The sequence below is a fragment of the Stegostoma tigrinum genome, chromosome 13, assembly GCF_030684315.1.
Source record: "Stegostoma tigrinum isolate sSteTig4 chromosome 13, sSteTig4.hap1, whole genome shotgun sequence".
NCBI classification, from domain to species: Eukaryota; Metazoa; Chordata; class Chondrichthyes; order Orectolobiformes; family Stegostomatidae; genus Stegostoma; species Stegostoma tigrinum.
This window is the reverse complement of record NC_081366.1, coordinates 29,894,075-29,911,408: the sequence shown is the minus strand read 5'-3', so window position 1 is coordinate 29,911,408 and position 17,334 is coordinate 29,894,075. Positions and strand designations below refer to the sequence as shown.

Genomic DNA, 17,334 nt, shown 5'->3' with positions numbered 1-17,334 from the left:
AGCTCGAGAGAAAGGAAATGGGTTAAAGGAAAGAAAAGCAAGCTTTGTTGCTCTCGGCATGCCCTCACCTCCTAGCCAAGCTAAACACGCTTTTCTCTCTCATTCAATCTGTTTTCCAAAATCTTTATTTTCCATAGTATAATATTTAAACAGTATTATTACCAATAAGATGTTAATAGAAATTAGGATCACTTGAATTCTTACATTAACATTTAATTTATGCTTATTGTATTTTTGTTCCTTGTCAAAGTTTTTCCTTGATGTGGGTCTATTTTCTTGACCAAGAAAGTTAGATCAACTTGCTCCCAGTCCTCTGGGAAAGATGTTCAAAGGTTGAGAGAGAGTGAACTTGAAAATTTGTTCTGAAAGTTTTCCCTTTGACCTTTGGGAGGAACATGATCCTCTTGATTTTCCTCCCGCTATGATATGAACAAGAGCAAGAATTTAGTGCACACTGAGTTCAGAGCATGTACTCAGTCATTCCACACTGCAAGTAAACCTGACATCTCACAAACACAGCAGTAATACAAGGCTGTCAAAAAAAGACAAAGGAACATGGAAAGACAGGAAAAACACAGTGAGGTGAGTTGCAGACCCATGCCAGGAATTTGAAACGATAATCTAACTTAACAACTCCGATAGAATGCTGCTTTGCTGATCTTTCACTGCATGAAATCTTAAATTGATGTCCCAATTGTTTCTATGGCGCAGGCGGGTATTAAAGATCTAACCACACTCTACAAGGCAGATCGTGTTCTACTAGGGTCCAGCCAACATACCTGCCTCAAATCAAAACAATTAGAAACTGTTTAACAAATCTTCTATCTGTGGTGGTTGCAGGATCGGCACGGTGGCTCAGTGGGTAGCACTGCTGCCTCACAGTGCCAGGGATCCGGGTTTGATTCCACCCTTGAGCGACTGTCTGTGTGGAGTCTGCATATTCTCCCCGTGTCTGCATGAGTTTCCTCCTGGTGCTCTGGTTTCCTCTCGCAGTCCAAAGATGTGCGGGCTAGGTGGATTGGCCATACTAAATTGCCCATGGTGTTCAGGGATGTGTAGATCACGTGGGTTACAGGAGGATGGGTCTGGGTGGGATGCTCTGAGGATTGGTGAGGACTTGTTGGGCCAAATGGCCTGTTTCCCCACTGTAGGGATTCTATGGTCTTGTTGTGCAGAAAATGGATGCCATGTTCCACCTGCATGGCAGCAACCACCATACATCATAAGCAGCTTGTTATATTTGATGCATCTATGGAGAGTTTTGTGAGGTATGATAATCATAAGAATATTTTTCTTGCATAGGACCAGAATACACCACTGGGGTCTATGTGCTTATTTCCAACATTTGAAAAATACCGCACACTACACTTTCTTTCAGTTCCCCAATCAATTTGTCTGCCAAATATTTGTCTAGCTCTCCAGCTCACCCAGGAAAATACAATCCTGGAACAAGATAAAAAGAAACAGGCTTTGTTTTAATGCTGAAGTTCTAAAAATGTCCAGAATAGAAACAGATTGGCTGACGTGATTCCGACTTATGGATGTGAAGTATTTCTTCAAATGGAAGAAAAACAGAAATATACACAGCATTTACAACAAACTAAAACAATCTGGAAACAACATCAAATTCAATTGTCAGTAAAATGCAAAGGACAGTTAATTGGCAATGACAAGATAGCCTCCAGAATATTTCAGTATGGCTCTGCACTTTAAAGGCAACAAGACAAAACACAGCATTATCGCCCATATTTGGTGGTTGGAATAAACGTGAGCAGTGAATTGGCCGTGCTTAGTAGTCTTATTGAATAGAAATTGAAAGCATCTGAAGACTGACCTGTAGATCACTATGAATGTTTGACCCTTGGCCATTCAATGTTATGTCATCTTCATGTAGTCTATTCATCTGAATGATTAGCGCATGTAACCAATACCAATCATGCAGTTCATTGGTTACTAACATCAGTAGAAGGCCCAAAATCAAAACTTCCAAACATTACTCAAAACATGCTCAAGTGAACATAAAACGTGGTTCATGAAAGATCCCAAAGGTTTGAAGATCTGTGATCAGGACTCTCAGGTTGTCGAACTGATGGTCGTGTAGCATGCAGAGTCAGTGAGTTCACCCTTCCCTGCTTCTTACAATATCCAGGATTTTATAATCAATGAACAAACAATTGTTCATTTCACTTACAAATGCATGTTTTAAGTGGTGATAGGGAGTCATGATTTTTGGCTGTCTTTTGACAGGCTGAACCAATGAATTGCACAGTTAGCACTTTCCCCGTGCAACAATTATTCAAATCAGCAGTCTACATGAAGTTAGCAATAATACTGAAAGATCCAGTGTTATTCCTACATTGTGCTCCTAAAATTAATTTTCACAGCCTATGCAATTTATCACACTATGCTGACCAAATATGCCACTTATGATTGGTGTATTCCACATTTTTCCAGAGTCCTGCATATTATTCATTATGAGATTCCTGATTTGCTTCTTCATGACTGGACTGAAGAATGGTAAACTCTTATACTTCTATTTCAGAGTAAGATAGCGACTTGATATGACAATTGGAAACATTACAACTTTTAAGAAATCTCAGCTTTTTTTTACCAATTTGACTGGCCCTTGTCACTTCCACAATTTCTCACATCACTGAGGACAAGAACCAGATTAAATGGACTCCATACATTCACTTATTACATTATCACAAAAATAATTTGAAACCTTCACTAAATTCACTATCTCCAAGTCTGACTCAAGTTTTTTTTGACTTGGATGTAGACAGATATTCTTTTTAAATGACTCAAATGGTAGCATGAAGCCTTTTAGCAATACTGTGTAAGGATTGACAGTTAGTTGGAATAGAAATTGATGATACAGCCCTTTCTGCTATGGAATGCATTTCAATATTGCCAACACACATATAGGTGATGTTTTGTACTGAAACATTTATGCAAAAGTCAATTTACTCCATCCTTTATAATGCAGGGCATTAGCAAGTTAATCTTGGCTGACAGCCAGATGCAAAATCTCCCTTCTTGGCAGTGTCTGTTCCACCTATCAGTCATGTTTCAGACCCACAAAGACACGGTGACCACAGTCCACGTATCACTTACAGACTCGAATAAAGATGACCAAATCCTGTGTCCAACCTGAACAGATGCATTAGTTCATCAAAAAGCCTCTGAAACAAGATATCATAAATCCAAAAACTTTGGAACAGCAGACTTTAGTCATTGGCACCTTACCAGAAGATGGGGATTTATTAACTCAGCTGGCTGAGTGGCTAGTTTACAATACAGAGTGACACCAATAGCGTGGATTCAATTTCTGCAACCAGCTGATGTTACCATGAAGGTTCCTCCTTCTCAACTTCAAGTTAATCATGCTGTCTTGAAACGAAAGTGTGGAACTATGGTGACTTAACTCATCTTTACCAGCTTGGCACAAGGGCATCTTTTTAAACAATGTTAATTGTTAATTGTTAATGACCCCCATATAGCTGCAGTTAGTTTTGTTTGAGTTAACCCGTTTACACAGCTCTGGTAATGGTAGGGCTTGAACCCTGATCCTCTCCAGCTGCAGTTCACTTGATAATTTAATGCAGGGAAATCAGAAGACATGGATTTTATTAGGAAGCACGAGGTGAGACGACACAAACACAATGGCACAATTTTAAAGTACATTAATGTTTCGATGGATATGGGGTGTATGCACATGCAGGACAAGTTCAGAAAGTTGTTAAAAGGCCTTGGATTGGTAAAAGCACCAGAGGTAAGGAGAAATTTTTAAAAAATTACTGCAACATCAGGTTAAGCATTTATATACGATTGTAGAATAATTATGTGAAAATCATTATATTGGTTATCCATTAGCTGTGTGTTCAGCAAAGTCTTCTTTTTATCAAGGTCATGAAAAGAACAACTGAGAGAGTGAGGTCAGTGTTGAGAGGTTCTGAGTTTTCTATACAAACCCCAGCCCCTTCCAACAGTTAAACACCCTCCAAAAGGTGGGAATCATATGTTACACAACTCCTTTTTGTGACACTAACCATTCAAAAGAAATGGTGCTTTGTAGAGGTGACAATTTACTTTAACACATCTTTGCCAGCAACCACTCCCAGCAGATCTTCGGTAACACTGCTGCAGTCCTCGCCTCAAGTGTTCTAACAAATGTTCAGTGCAGTCAGAACAGTGTGAAGCAAGCAGGACTTAGTGAACTGAATTTGTGAAAACCTCTGCAAATTATTGTTTGTCCCTCTTAAGGAACTCCTGTCACCTACCTGTTTTATCATTCTTTAAGAACGCACTGCTTTCATTTATGTGTATTATAACAGTCTTTCCATTGCTGATTTGTTTATAAACACTTAATACGATGACACAATTTGCATCAAAACACGTCAATATTTGGTTACTGTTATGGAACTAATGATTCAAATCCTACTGACCCCTTTGTTCTTCCTGTTGCCCTCTAAAGATTTCTGAATTTCTTTTTCCTCTAGGGTATTCTTTTCATGCCATTATTTTACAACAGTAATTGCTTTCCTGACAAATTATCTCCCTTCTTTATTAAACAAGTTTTTAAGTACTGAGGAAGAGTCACAAGACTCAAAACATTAACTCTGCTTTCTCTCTACAGATACTGCAGACCTGCTGAGTTTTCCAGCAATTTCTGTTTTTGTTTTTTAAGGCAAGTGTCTCTGTTTCTGTTTGCAACACAACTCTTCAGCTAGCTACAACAGAATAGAGCCAGATACCCAGGAAACATTCTTGCAGAAGTGCTACTGGGACATGTTCAAAGCCACCAGTTCACATAAAGCCTGCTGACTGTTATGCTTTTGCTGATCTCTGCTATAACCGCTAAATAACATGCTTCCCTTTAATGCTATTCTCTATTATAGAAGCCTTTTTATTTCAGGAAGGTGACTTGACATGATGGAAGGAATTGAAGATTTTCCTTTTCTCTGCTTCCTCTCTTTCTCTGTTTTGTTTTAATTGCTGAAGACCAACAAATATCAATGATTCACATACTTGTGATGTCTAACCACAAATACCATTAAACACTTACCTGGCCTTATAGATTGACATTGTGTTGTAACTCATATCTGCCTCCACATTCAATCATCAAAGCAGTTTCACTATTAAACATAAATTTGATCGATTTCCAGTTAAACAAATCAATACCCTCAACCCATTCATTTCCTCTAACCTTTTTAGGTGCTTGATGTTTAAGTAAATAAATTCACTACCATTTTATTTGAAAACTTGGAGCTGTACTATCGAAGTAAGAAGGAAAGAATTTGATCAATGATGATTACAGTAACTAAGTTAATTAAGTAAGAATTATCATTGTTTTCATCAAAATTTGAAGCCGTCGAATGTAAATCTTGTGATGGATAAATTGTGACCATCACTAAGTCCTTGAAATGAGTTCCATATTTACAATATTTGCTGCTTTGCTTTAATATTAAAGTAATGTTTTTGCTTCTCAAGTAATTTTACAGATTTGTTTCTAAAGAGCCTGAGCAATTAAGGCCAGTTAATCTCTGATCTGTGATGAGATAATGGGAACTGCAGATACTGGAGAATCCAAGATAACAAAGTGTGAAGCTGGATGAACACAGCAGGCCAAGCAGCATCTCAGGAGCACAAAAGCTGATGTTTCGGGCCTAGACCCGTCATCAGAGAGGATCTGATCTGTGCTGAGTGAGCTGGTGTTAGAATGGTACAAAGCTTTTGCAATGGCCTCGATGTTTTGCAGTTTAGCGATAAAAATTGTTAGAGTTCCAGCTTCCAAACAGAATTCAGTGATGACTTCTGCTGTAGGCTAACATCTGTGAATCTTATAGGTGAACGGATTCAGACCTCCTGTAGATGGCAGCTGGTATTAATGCCGGAAATGTCCTAAGGTGTTTTCCTCATCACTGTAAAAGGCATTGTACCTCTACAAGTTCTCTGGGTAAGATATCTGCGCTTACCATCCTTTGCATACTGATGTGTTCAACAAAGTTTATGTCGTTCACTCACTAGACAGTAGATACTATATTACTACGACTGTCTGCTGTAATTTTTATAAATTAGTAGAAACTCCAAAAGCATTCATGAACTGGATTTAACAATCTTGCACCAAGCTTGTAATGTTAAATCAGGTGAGCTCCCACATATTTCCTGACATTTCTGTCATGGTAACATGGCAGGACATCTCATCGAACATAGTAGCAGAAGTCTTGAGAGGAAACGGGTTCGGGATAAGACAGTTGGGAAAAATTAGCAAGCAGAAAGGAGAGCCTGTCCTGAAGAAACAAAATATTTGGTCAAATCTTGTTTACCCATAAAGATACAATATTATGATATAAGTCATATTGCCTATGGCATTATCATGACACAAAATGATTCCCTAGCTCTTTCTTACTGGTGAACAGAAATCTGTCAAACACCCCATGGAAATCTTCATTTTGAATCTTTCTGCTGAAGTTAGAGAAATATTTGCATACTATCTCTGGATGCTGACACAGTAAATCTGCCATACTTTCTCCCCAAAATGCATCTCTATTATGTTCTCACCAGAGATTCTGTGAGCCTCATTCATGCTGCTGCATAATTAGGGATAAGGGTGTGCACAGGGCTCAAGTTGACTGCTTTTCATTTCTTCCCAGTTTGATTGTCCTGCTTGCACGGGATCAGTTCTCTCCTTCACCAACTGCATTTAGGAGATTATAAATGTACAGGGAAGGAAAGGAAGAAAAAATACATCTCGTTTTTGATCAATCTGCGCTGGATATAAACTAAATGTTTTAACTTCCTGTACAGCTTACTTTAAAAACAGGATCGGAGGTGGTACAGATGAACAATACAGTGGGCAAGTTTATACTGCCAGGCTCTACTGATTTTAAACTATGAATGGCGCAATGACCTTCAGCTCTCATGAGCGCATATGTGAATACCAGGTGAGATCACACTCGGCTGTTATATTTCCCATGGTTTCAGAGGTAACCTCAGAGATTGGCATTATTCATGTCCAATGCATGATCTTTCTATCAAGGTATATTTTGGTCTGGACAAGCAATTCTGTGACACAGGACAGAATGAAATGGGTCCAATTTGGATGATATGTGCTTTCATCCAGAAACTGCTCATGTTTTCACAACTTGATATGCACTGCACACAAGTATTTTTGAACTAATTACTGCCACATTGATCTCTGACATTTTGGTATCTGTTGAGCAAGAAGGTATGAATTGACAATAGACTAACTTTGCTGGGTTTTATTTTAATCTGAAATATATTCATTGATATCTAAGCTCTATTCTTTTAATGTGTTTTCTCTTCTTTCCTTTTTCAGCCATGTAGTGCCGTATACCATCCCCTGACAATGAAATGGAGATGACCTGCTTCCAGACCTGTCCTAAAGCTGGAATCAAATCAGGCCTGTGGGCTTTGCAAATCTAACTTGGAGATAATGACTCCTGACCACAGATATTCTTTCCCTCTTTTGTGGAAATAAGGCTGGATCTCCACAACAAACAACTAAGATAGGAAACTCTGGTTAAAAATAAACAGAAGGCAGCATCTTCACACTTGGCAGTGCAGCTCCTGTTTGGTCTCCATTGCTTTAGACACTTAAATTTGGGTTGGCAGAAGGTAGAGATCCAGGTAACCAGGAACAGCCTGCTCTGGAAATTGTAGCGGTTTTGTAGTGGAATCTTTTAGAAAAGTCTTATTTCAAAGAAATATGTCATGTTAAGAATAGCTGATATAATAATTGCTGCAAAAGGTAACTGTTGTGAAGTGGTTAATGTTCATGTTACATTGGCTCCAAATGCTCCACTGATATCACTCAGTCTATGAAAGGAGACAAGGAGTTCTACTCTAACTTTCAGAGAAAGTGCATGCATCTGCACCGGCTATGTGATTGTACCTGACTAAATGTGGTGGAAATCATTGTTATTATTCAATACACCATCGTGTCATCTAAAAACCATGCCTCTTCTGTTGATATTCTACAGTGGTATATTCTCTGCAGCTAACCACTAAAATAGGCCCAAGACAGAGCAAAAGCAACGGGGCATTGGTGATAGCAATCTTCTTCAAACAACCCTTCTCCAGTACTACATGTTGGTAGAAGTGGCAAATTCCATAAGGTACAAAGAAGGCTCAATAAGCAAAATAGCACAAGGTCAGCATACCGTGATGCAACACAGCACCAACTGGATAAGAAAGTTTCTTACTGTTCTGGCACTGATCTCTGGGATCAGTATTTAAAAAGCTAAACTGATTCTCAGTAGGTATAACTTTCATGAGGGTATTAGGATGTAAACTCATTTGGAACTTATCAAGGAAGGTCAGAAACTCTACCAGCTATTTCTATTTAATCTGGTGAGAGAAGGAAGTGGGATCATGACAGAGATTTGTTTCAGAGGAATTATCCCCTCTCCTCAGAATGTAGTGGAATCCCAGCAAGGCACAGCGTTGCATCATTGTTCAAACAACCCCCATCAATTACAGAGATGCACCTGCAATCAGCTTAGAATTGTAACCGTAATATGTTTTTAGCAGCTGGAAACTTAAGGACAGTCAAATCACCCACAGCTTATGGAAGAGAATGCTTACAGATTTCTCTTGTGGTCAGCGACAGCATTTTCAGTTTTCTAGATTGTAAATATGTGGTTGCAGATGCAAACGTGACCTATCACTGGGCGATGGCTTCTGCTTAACTAGAGGAGACAGAAAAGCAATATGTGCGACTTCACCATGTGCTGTAAGGTTCAAACAGACACCTTGCCATTCCATCAACTCGCCGGCCCTCTCCGTGGTTCCTCACACTTCCTCACCTCCTTCAGCAGTGAATTCAGTGCAGATGTTGTTCAGGTGAAAAAAAAACACTCAAAAAAATACTGTCTCTGCATTTTCCATTGGTAAACCACAGCATGGTTTAACCTCACATAACTGTACTTGCTCAGCAGCTCCAGCTTGCAAAGGCTGCGCTCTCCATTTTCGTGTTGTCTATAGAGACCTGTTTGCCACAGTGAGGAGGCAGCTTGTGAGGAGATCAAGGCCTGATAGCAGACTTCCACAACCTGTGCTGAGGCAGCCACTGCCTCACTGTGCAACTGTAGACAAAGGACCTCACTAACAAGGGAGAGAAATGGGGGAGGTGATTCGGGTGTGTAATTCTGTCACATCTGTTCAGACCCTATCATCCCACAATGGTCAATGAGAGAAACGGCTTTATTTAAGAACAGTTAAATAAAAGAGCACACTTCCCCAAAGTACCTCTGATAAATGAGACATTAGTGTAATTTGTGTGGGTTTGGGGTTTAGGTTTGGCTACATAAGGTTTGCACAGGGGTCAACAATAAATGCAATTTGATGAAGGTCGAATTCAACATTTTCCACCCACACCGAGACACTTGAGTAGAGACTGTTTATGTGAAACACACAAAATCACAATATTTACCCTTTTAAAGTAGAATATTTAGGTTTTGCAATTTTCAAAATGTGGATGGAAGCTCTTGGCAGGTTCCCACTGAAGGTGTACAATAGCTTCATTGCACCACAACTAACCTGGATCTTTTTGATTATCTTCCCCGTCTTTGCTGATAACAGCCTCTGTCAGGGAATGCAGTTTCCCTTGACATCATAGTAGAAATGTCACCTCACAACTTCAGAGGAAACACACAATTGCTCAATTGTTCAGTTAATTACTCAGTTTTCCAAACCAGCCACAGAGATCCCTGATTCCTGAATGAATTAATCTCAATTGGAACATGGCAAAGGTTGCTGTTCCTGCTTTCTCCCAAAGACTTTTGCTGGAAAGTGACATTAGATTAGGACTTTATTATTACTTCCCCTCCCACAATACTTATGATATCATTGTAAAGTTTGGTTTATAAAGTTTGTCCAGAGTTAAACTGGAAGGTAGATGTTCCCTTAAGGCACAGAATGACTGTACGCTAACTTAAATTATCTACTTCAGGAGAGGTGAAATTGGAAGCGGAAGTGCTAATTATTTGAGTGAGGGTTTCAGCTAGAAAGGTAGTCAAAAATATGCCTGTGGGTTGTGGAGTTCAAAGGTTTCATGGCCAAATGGTTTGACTGTCTTGTTTAGCCTTGAGCAGGGATATGTCTCAAGCTCTTAATAATCCACTTTGAAATCATTTGCACCATAGATAATCAAAATTTAGCAGGCTGTCACTGATTTATTTTCCATAACATGTTTATTTAGAAATTAGTTTGAAAATTGTACTGGTATTAAGAATATTTTGAAATGTTAGGTCTTCTGTTTGCAATAAATGCCAGTGATGTGTGCTGTGTTTTACTTGACTTTTAGGGCTCACTTACACATTTGTCTACAATAACAGGACAGTCTAACTGGAAGCTGGTCAAATATAAATTGCACATGAAACAGTTCCATCTATGAATGAAAGAAATTTTATATGCTACACATCCCCAACCTTTAATACAGGAACACCCACAGTACTCACATTAGACTAGTAAGAAGCAAATTGTGTATACTTTCAAATGGGCACATTATCAATACCCATTGCAGTGTGGTAACCAGCGAACTACTCTTTAAAAATCACTCTGTGAGCTTCTCTTGGAGGGCTGTAATTTAGTAAAGTCATAATTTTAAACCATGAGAAACTCAACTAATTCTAAAACTACAAAGTCATCTCTGTAAACCACTCCCACCCCACATCACCACTACCCTCCCATTCCAGTTCCATAAGAATCCGACTGTGGGCGGTTTCTGTTGTACAGATGTCTTGGTCGTTGACTTCATTTGATGCGCAGTTCATGAATTTTATTACAAGCTTCTATTATAACAGAGAATACTGCAGAACTTTGTTTGGGCTGCTCTGAAACTGTTTAACACTCACAGATTCCTATGGTCTTTACCCCAGTGTTTGTTCACTCACAGCACAATCAAATATACCATGAGTTTTTAGCATTCTTGTGCAAGAGCAAGGCAGATTTCTTACAATATCCTTTCTCTCTCAAAAGCAGATCATTTTACCCCTAAAAATAATATTTGATTGTTCATTAATTCAATTCAAGGATATTTCCAAACCACTTTTGCTCTGTACTCCCATCTCAGACTTGGCTATATTGTAGTTTACCTGTGGCCCAGCTACTCAAAGCTCTGGCAGGCAGCACAATTCTACTCTGGCCAATGACAGAAAGTTGAAAGAGGGGTGACCCAAGTGATGATACTCTCTCCTTCCCACAGTGCTCCTCTCCGGGGGAAGGTCTAACTTTCTTACAGTGATGTCACTGCAACTGGGCGCTCACTGGGAAATAGGAGATTGCAGTACTAAAGAGCAATATAAAGAACAGCATCAATGTGATGAACCCTGGGACAGTTCTTACTTTAATTCTCTCTTTATGTGTTTACTAAATTGGATGGGCTAGAGAGGCTGTCTGTGATTAAGGGAATTAAAAACTCCAGGTGAGAATATTGGATGGACATGAATCAAGATTGTGAGTGACACTTGTGATCTTCTCTCTGTGATCTAATCAAATATTTCATTTTTAATATTGTTTGCTGTCTACAACTTCACACTTTTTCATGTGTGTGAGGGTGAATTTCATAGGACACCCTTTTTTCCTGTCCAGTCCCTTGCTAAAATGTCAGAGAATCTCTCCCACTCCCCCAATGGCCATCCCATAGTCAGTTAATGCTGGGAGCAGCATTAATCACTTTAAGGTGAGATTTCCACCCCTTAAACACTACATTGGACAAACAGGCAGAAAGCTAGCCACCAGGATACATGAACATCAACTAGCCACAAAACAACATGACCCACTATCATTAGTAGCCTTAGATACAGATGAGGAAGGACACCACTTTGATTGGGACAACACATCCATCCTAGGACAAGCCAAACAGAGACACACACGAGAATTCCTAGAAGCATGGAATTCCAACCGGAACTCCTTCAGCAAACACATTGATTTGGAGCCAATCTACCATCCTCTGAGAAAAAGAACAGGAAATGACATCACCAACTCAAGGAAGCCTAAACAGATAAATAGAAAGCAGGACATAACACCAGCGCTTCACCGGAGGCTCACTGGTGATGTTACTTAGAATGGTGACGAAACGTCTGAAAACGAGCCGTCCAGCTCAGCGAGCAAACTTACATCCAGAACATCTTACAGATCTTCCAAACATTTGAGGCCCACCCACTACTTCCTCTGCGCCTTCCTCCTGTGTGTAACATTTCACATAGATTGGGGGCAGGCAGCTGGCAGGCTGATGGGAGAAGGTCATCTGCTGGATTTAATGGCCACTTGCCTGTTGGCAAGGGGAACACAACATGCAACCCACAGAGTCCTGAAAGGATACTTATAATCTTTGCTCATTGTCACTTTGGACAAAGTGTTTACTGTAGTGCTCCACTGGTGATGGCAGAATCAGAAGTGGGAAGCACTGCTACTCTCTTGCATTTTGACTATCCCTATGCGAGTATAATTAAAATGTAAAGTGTCGTGAGCATGCACAGGAGACGAGGACAATCACATGGAATGTTTTCAGTGGTGAAGACTGTCATCAGCTGATGAAACAGTACAGATGGGATGTGATACAGCCTTTTGGACAAACAGGGAGGATCTTCATCATCGCCATAACTTCCCTATCCAATCCATTCCCATCAAACTACCATTGTGTTTCTGAATGCACCATAGTGGCACTTGCTTGTTTCAAACTCAGATTACCCCTGTAAACATTTCATATTGTATTAGCTTCACTTTATTCTCATGTGCATCACCATAATTTGTTGTGACTAGCTTAGTCAGAAAGTGAATGTACTGCCTTGCTTTTTATTTTGCAAAGTTGACGATTAAAGGTGAGTTAGGGACATTTTTTAATTATTGAAGAAACCTGTTTCTCTGTTTTTTTGTCTCAACTGAACGTTCGTACTAGCCTGCACTCAACAGGCTGTGGAACTTGTAGGCTCAACTGGCCCTTCCTACTACACTTTGTAAAAAGAAATTGTCCAACATCTGTCAACAGGAATAACTGAAATGTTTTAAGTGAACTGAAAGCCCTAATAAGGAAGGCATTGCCAGCCAACAGATGTATGGACAGTAATGAATCATCCTTTTCGACCCTTGTTTTCATGTCTGTTCCCCACCATGCTCAGAATGTGAGGCCCTTTCCACATTACTCTTCTGTGCCCCCAACCTCACCTTCTGGCCTCCTTTAGACCACTCATACACTCCCTGACCACATTCTGTAGCCTATCTCCCATCACCTTGACTTGCACTTGGTGGGCCTGAGGCCTCATGTGAGCTACAATTGTCCTTACAACACCAGCGCTTCGTCGGAGGCTCACTGATGATGTTACCTAGAATGATGGCGAAACGTCTGAAAACTAACCTTCCAGCTCAGCGAGCAAACTCACATCCAGAGCCTCAACCTGAGCTACAAATCTTCTCAAAACTCGCTAACAATTGTCCTTTTCACCTCATTGTGCCACTGAGTTCAACATCAAAAACTGCTCAGCTCAGATACAATGTCATAAAGTTGTAAGATGCAAGCTGCCTTTGAACAAATATGAGCCGGCTATCACAAGATTCCCATGCACTGCTAACTTAATCTTGAAGGTAGTTATGAAAGGCTGTATTGAGTACATTCACGGCATGCAAATGTGCTAAACGTAGGAACCTACCAGCAGACAACAGACCTGACCACCATAAATACAGCACTGATTGAATCAATCATTAAACTTAGAACTATAATCAAGAAAGTGGGATTTTGGCTCCTCCTTCATGAAGTCACATTATCCGCCATCTTTCTTGCTTTTGTAGACTGCATAAAATCTCCCCCTGCCCCCAATTCCTTGCTGCTGTTCTCAATTTTACCAGGGAAACAAATACATCAGACACCAGGCCTGAAGCATTCCCACATTTGCCTCCTTTTTTAAAAATTCATTTGTGGGATGTGTGCGTCACTGGCTGGCCAGCATTTACTGCCCATCCCTACGTGCTCTTGAGAATGTGGTGGCAAACTGCCTTCTTGGGCTGCTGCAGTCCACCTGCTGTGGGTTGACCCACAATACCATTAGGGATGGAATCCTAGGATATTGACCTAGCGATAGTGAAAGAATGGTGAAATATTTCCAAGTCAGGATACTGAGTGGCTTGGAGGGGAACTTGAAGGTGGTGGTATTTCCATATATTTGCTGTTCTTGTCCTTCTAGATAGAAGTGGTCATGGTTGGGAAGGTGCTGTCTGAGGATCTTTGGTGATTTCCAAAAGTACATCTTGTAGATAGTACTCACTGCTACTACTGAGAATCGTTGGTGGAGGGAATGGATGCTTGTGATGCAGTGCCAAACAAGTGTGCTGCTTTGTCTTGGAAGATGTCAAGCTTTGAGTGTAGTTAGAGCTGCACCCATCCAGGCAAGTGGGGAGTATTCCATCACACTCCTGAGTTATGTCTTGTAGATGGTGGACAGGCTGTGGGGAGTCAGGAGGTGAGTCATTCACTGCAATATTCCTAGCCTTTGACCTGCTCTTGTAGCCACAGCATTTATTTTGCAAGTGCACTTGAGTTTTTGGTCAATGGTAACCTCCAGGATGTTGATGCTAGAGTATTCAATGATGGTTGCACCATTGAATGTCAAAGGGCGGTGATTAGTTTTCTCTTATTGGTGACGGTCAAAGCCTGGCATTTGTGTGATATGAATGTTACTTGCCACTCATCAGCCCAAGTCTGGATGTTGCCCACCCTCAGCTTGGGAGAGAAAAAAGGGCAAGAGAGACCATCTCTTATGGGCTTTGACAGAAGATCTTGTTTAAAAAAATTCTTATTTAGATTGGTCTCTTTTAGTTCTGTTCTCAGAAAGAAGATGAATAATGGGTTTAACAGGTTTACAAGTGATGTCATTACACATCATGAGTTGGTAAGCACTCTGTTCTTTAATATGATATTGGATCTGAAATATCTCCACAGAGGCCGGTATTCCCCATCACCAAGTCACTCTTTAATTACATGTGGTGAGTACTTGACACTGATGTAGCTTCCTCACAGCCAGGTCGCAGAGTGAAAGAACCTCCAATGGTCCTGTTCTTATCAGTCAGACAGGGCTTCCTGATTAGGCCAGATGAACAGTCCCAATCAGGGAACTCATATTCTATGAGGTCCACCCAGCTGACCTCACAATAATCACTACATCCCTCCCTCTCTGGTTGTGAGGACATAGGCCAGTTTTGTTTGCAGCTCCCCCTTGGGCATTTTAAAACCCGGTCAGGCTCCTCTAACTCTGCTTTTGATGCAGGCAGCGTGTAAAGCACAGTAGCTCGTCTCACAGCTGCGGCATCTTGGAAGAAATTCATTCTCTTCTTCTGGTGGCAAAGATATCAAAGCAGTGACATTCATCGTGTCCATCTCAGATTCCAAGGTATCTTCAATGCTTGATGGGGAGGGAGAACCCATGGGTTCTGCAACGTTCAGAAAGACTATCGAGGAGCCAGTCACATGTTGTTCCCGTATTGTTTGCGCGTTTACAGATTTCACATGGTCCACGTACTTGTTCAGGACCGTTACACCTATCCAAACTTTATCTGTCTCTGGACCTGACCTCGTGCCAACAATGTCTCTTACCCATGCAGAGCCATTCACATGGTTCCCACACCAAACTTCGGCCCCTGAAGTAATCTGTCTCTCTCACATACTGGAGTCTTGTGTGTTGTACTAGTGTTCCTAATGCCATTTCACTAGCCCCCTCAGGTCTGGGAAGGTTAGATTTACCTGGTGTGGAGTCTTATCCCCATTAGCAACTCTGCTGGAGCTATCCCTGTAGTTGCATCAGGGTGGTCGTACAGTCAAATAGGAACCAGGCCAATTTGGTATCTTGTGAAGCTGTAGGCTGTTTCTTTAATATAATAAAATGTGAGGCTGGATGAACACAGCAGGCCAAGCAGCATCTCAGGAGCACAAAAGCTGACGTTTCGGGCCTAGACCCTTCATCAGAGAGGGGGATGGGGGGAGGGAACTGGAATAAATAGGGAGAGAGGGGGAGGCGGACCGAAGATGGAGAGTAAAGAAGATAGGTGGAGAGGGTGTAGGTGGGGAGGTAGGGAGGGGATAGGTCAGTCCAGGGAAGACGGACAGGTCAAGGAGGTGGGATGAGGTTAGTAGGTAGCTGGGGGTGCGGCTTGGGGTGGGAGGAAGGGATGGGTGAGAGGAAGAACCGGTTAGGGAGGCAGAGACAGGTTGGACTGGTTTTGGGATGCAGTGGGTGGGGGGGAAGAGCTGGGCTGGTTGTGTGGTGCAGTGGGGGGAGGGGATGAACTGGGCTGGTTTAGGGATGCAGTAGGAGAAGGGGAGATTTTGAAACTGGTGAAGTCCACATTGATACCATATGGCTGCAGGGTTCCCAGGCGGAATATGAGTTGCTGTTCCTGCAACCTTCGGGTGGCATCACTGTGGCACTGCAGGAGGCCCATGATGGACATGTCATCAAGAGAATGGGAGGGGGAGTGGAAATGGTTTGCGACTGGGAGGTGCAGTTGTTTGTTGCGAACTGAGCGGAGGTGTTCTGCAAAGCGGTCCCCAAGCCTCCGCTTGGTTTCCCCAATGTAGAGGAAGCCGCACCGGGTACAGTGGATGCAGTATACCACATTGGCAGATGTGCAGGTGAACCTCTGCTTAATGTGGAATGTCATCTTGGGGCCTGGGATGGGGGTGAGGGAGGAGGTGTGGGGACAAGTGTAGCATTTCCTGCGGTTGCAGGGGAAGGTGCCGGGTGTGGTGGGGTTGGAGGGCAGTGTGGAGCGAACAAGGGAGTCACGGAGAGAGTGGTCTCTCCGGAAAGCAGACAGGGGAGGGGATGGAAAAATGTCTTGGGTGGTGGGGTCGGATTGTAAATGGCGGAAGTGTCGGAGGATAATGCGCTGTATCCGGAGGTTGTATCCACTGTACCCGGTGCGGCTTCCTCTACATTGGGGAAACCAAGCGGAGGCTTGGGGGCCGCTTTGCAGAACACCTCCGCTCAGTTCGCAACAAACAACTGCACCTCCCAGTCGCAAACCATTTCCACTCCCCCTCCCATTCTCTTGATGACATGTCCATCATGGGCCTCCTGCACTGCCACAATGATGCCACCCGAAGGTTGCAGGAACAGCAACTCATATTCTGCCTGGGAACCCTGCAGCCATATGGTATCAATGTGGACTTCACCAGTTTCAAAATCTCCCCTTCCCCTACTGCATCCCTAAACCAGCCCAGTTCATCCCCTCCCCCCACTGCACCACACAACCAGCCCAGCTCTTCCCCCCCACCCACTGCATCCCAAAACCAGTCCAACCTGTCTCTGCCTCCCTAAC

General features: G+C 41.9%; 1 protein-coding gene and 1 long non-coding RNA gene across 11 annotated transcripts in view; one reads left to right on the top strand and one right to left on the bottom strand.

Annotated features, from left to right (window-relative positions):
• Positions 1-17,334, bottom strand: part of tcf7 (transcription factor 7) — a 233,213-nt gene that overhangs the window by 163,769 nt on the left and 52,110 nt on the right. The gene's annotated exons all lie outside the window — the stretch shown is intronic.
• LOC125458356 (uncharacterized) lies at positions 461-6,911 on the top strand. Its single transcript, XR_007248814.1, has 3 exons — positions 461-582; positions 5,850-5,959; positions 6,811-6,911. It is a non-coding gene; the product is annotated as an uncharacterized LOC125458356 (long non-coding RNA).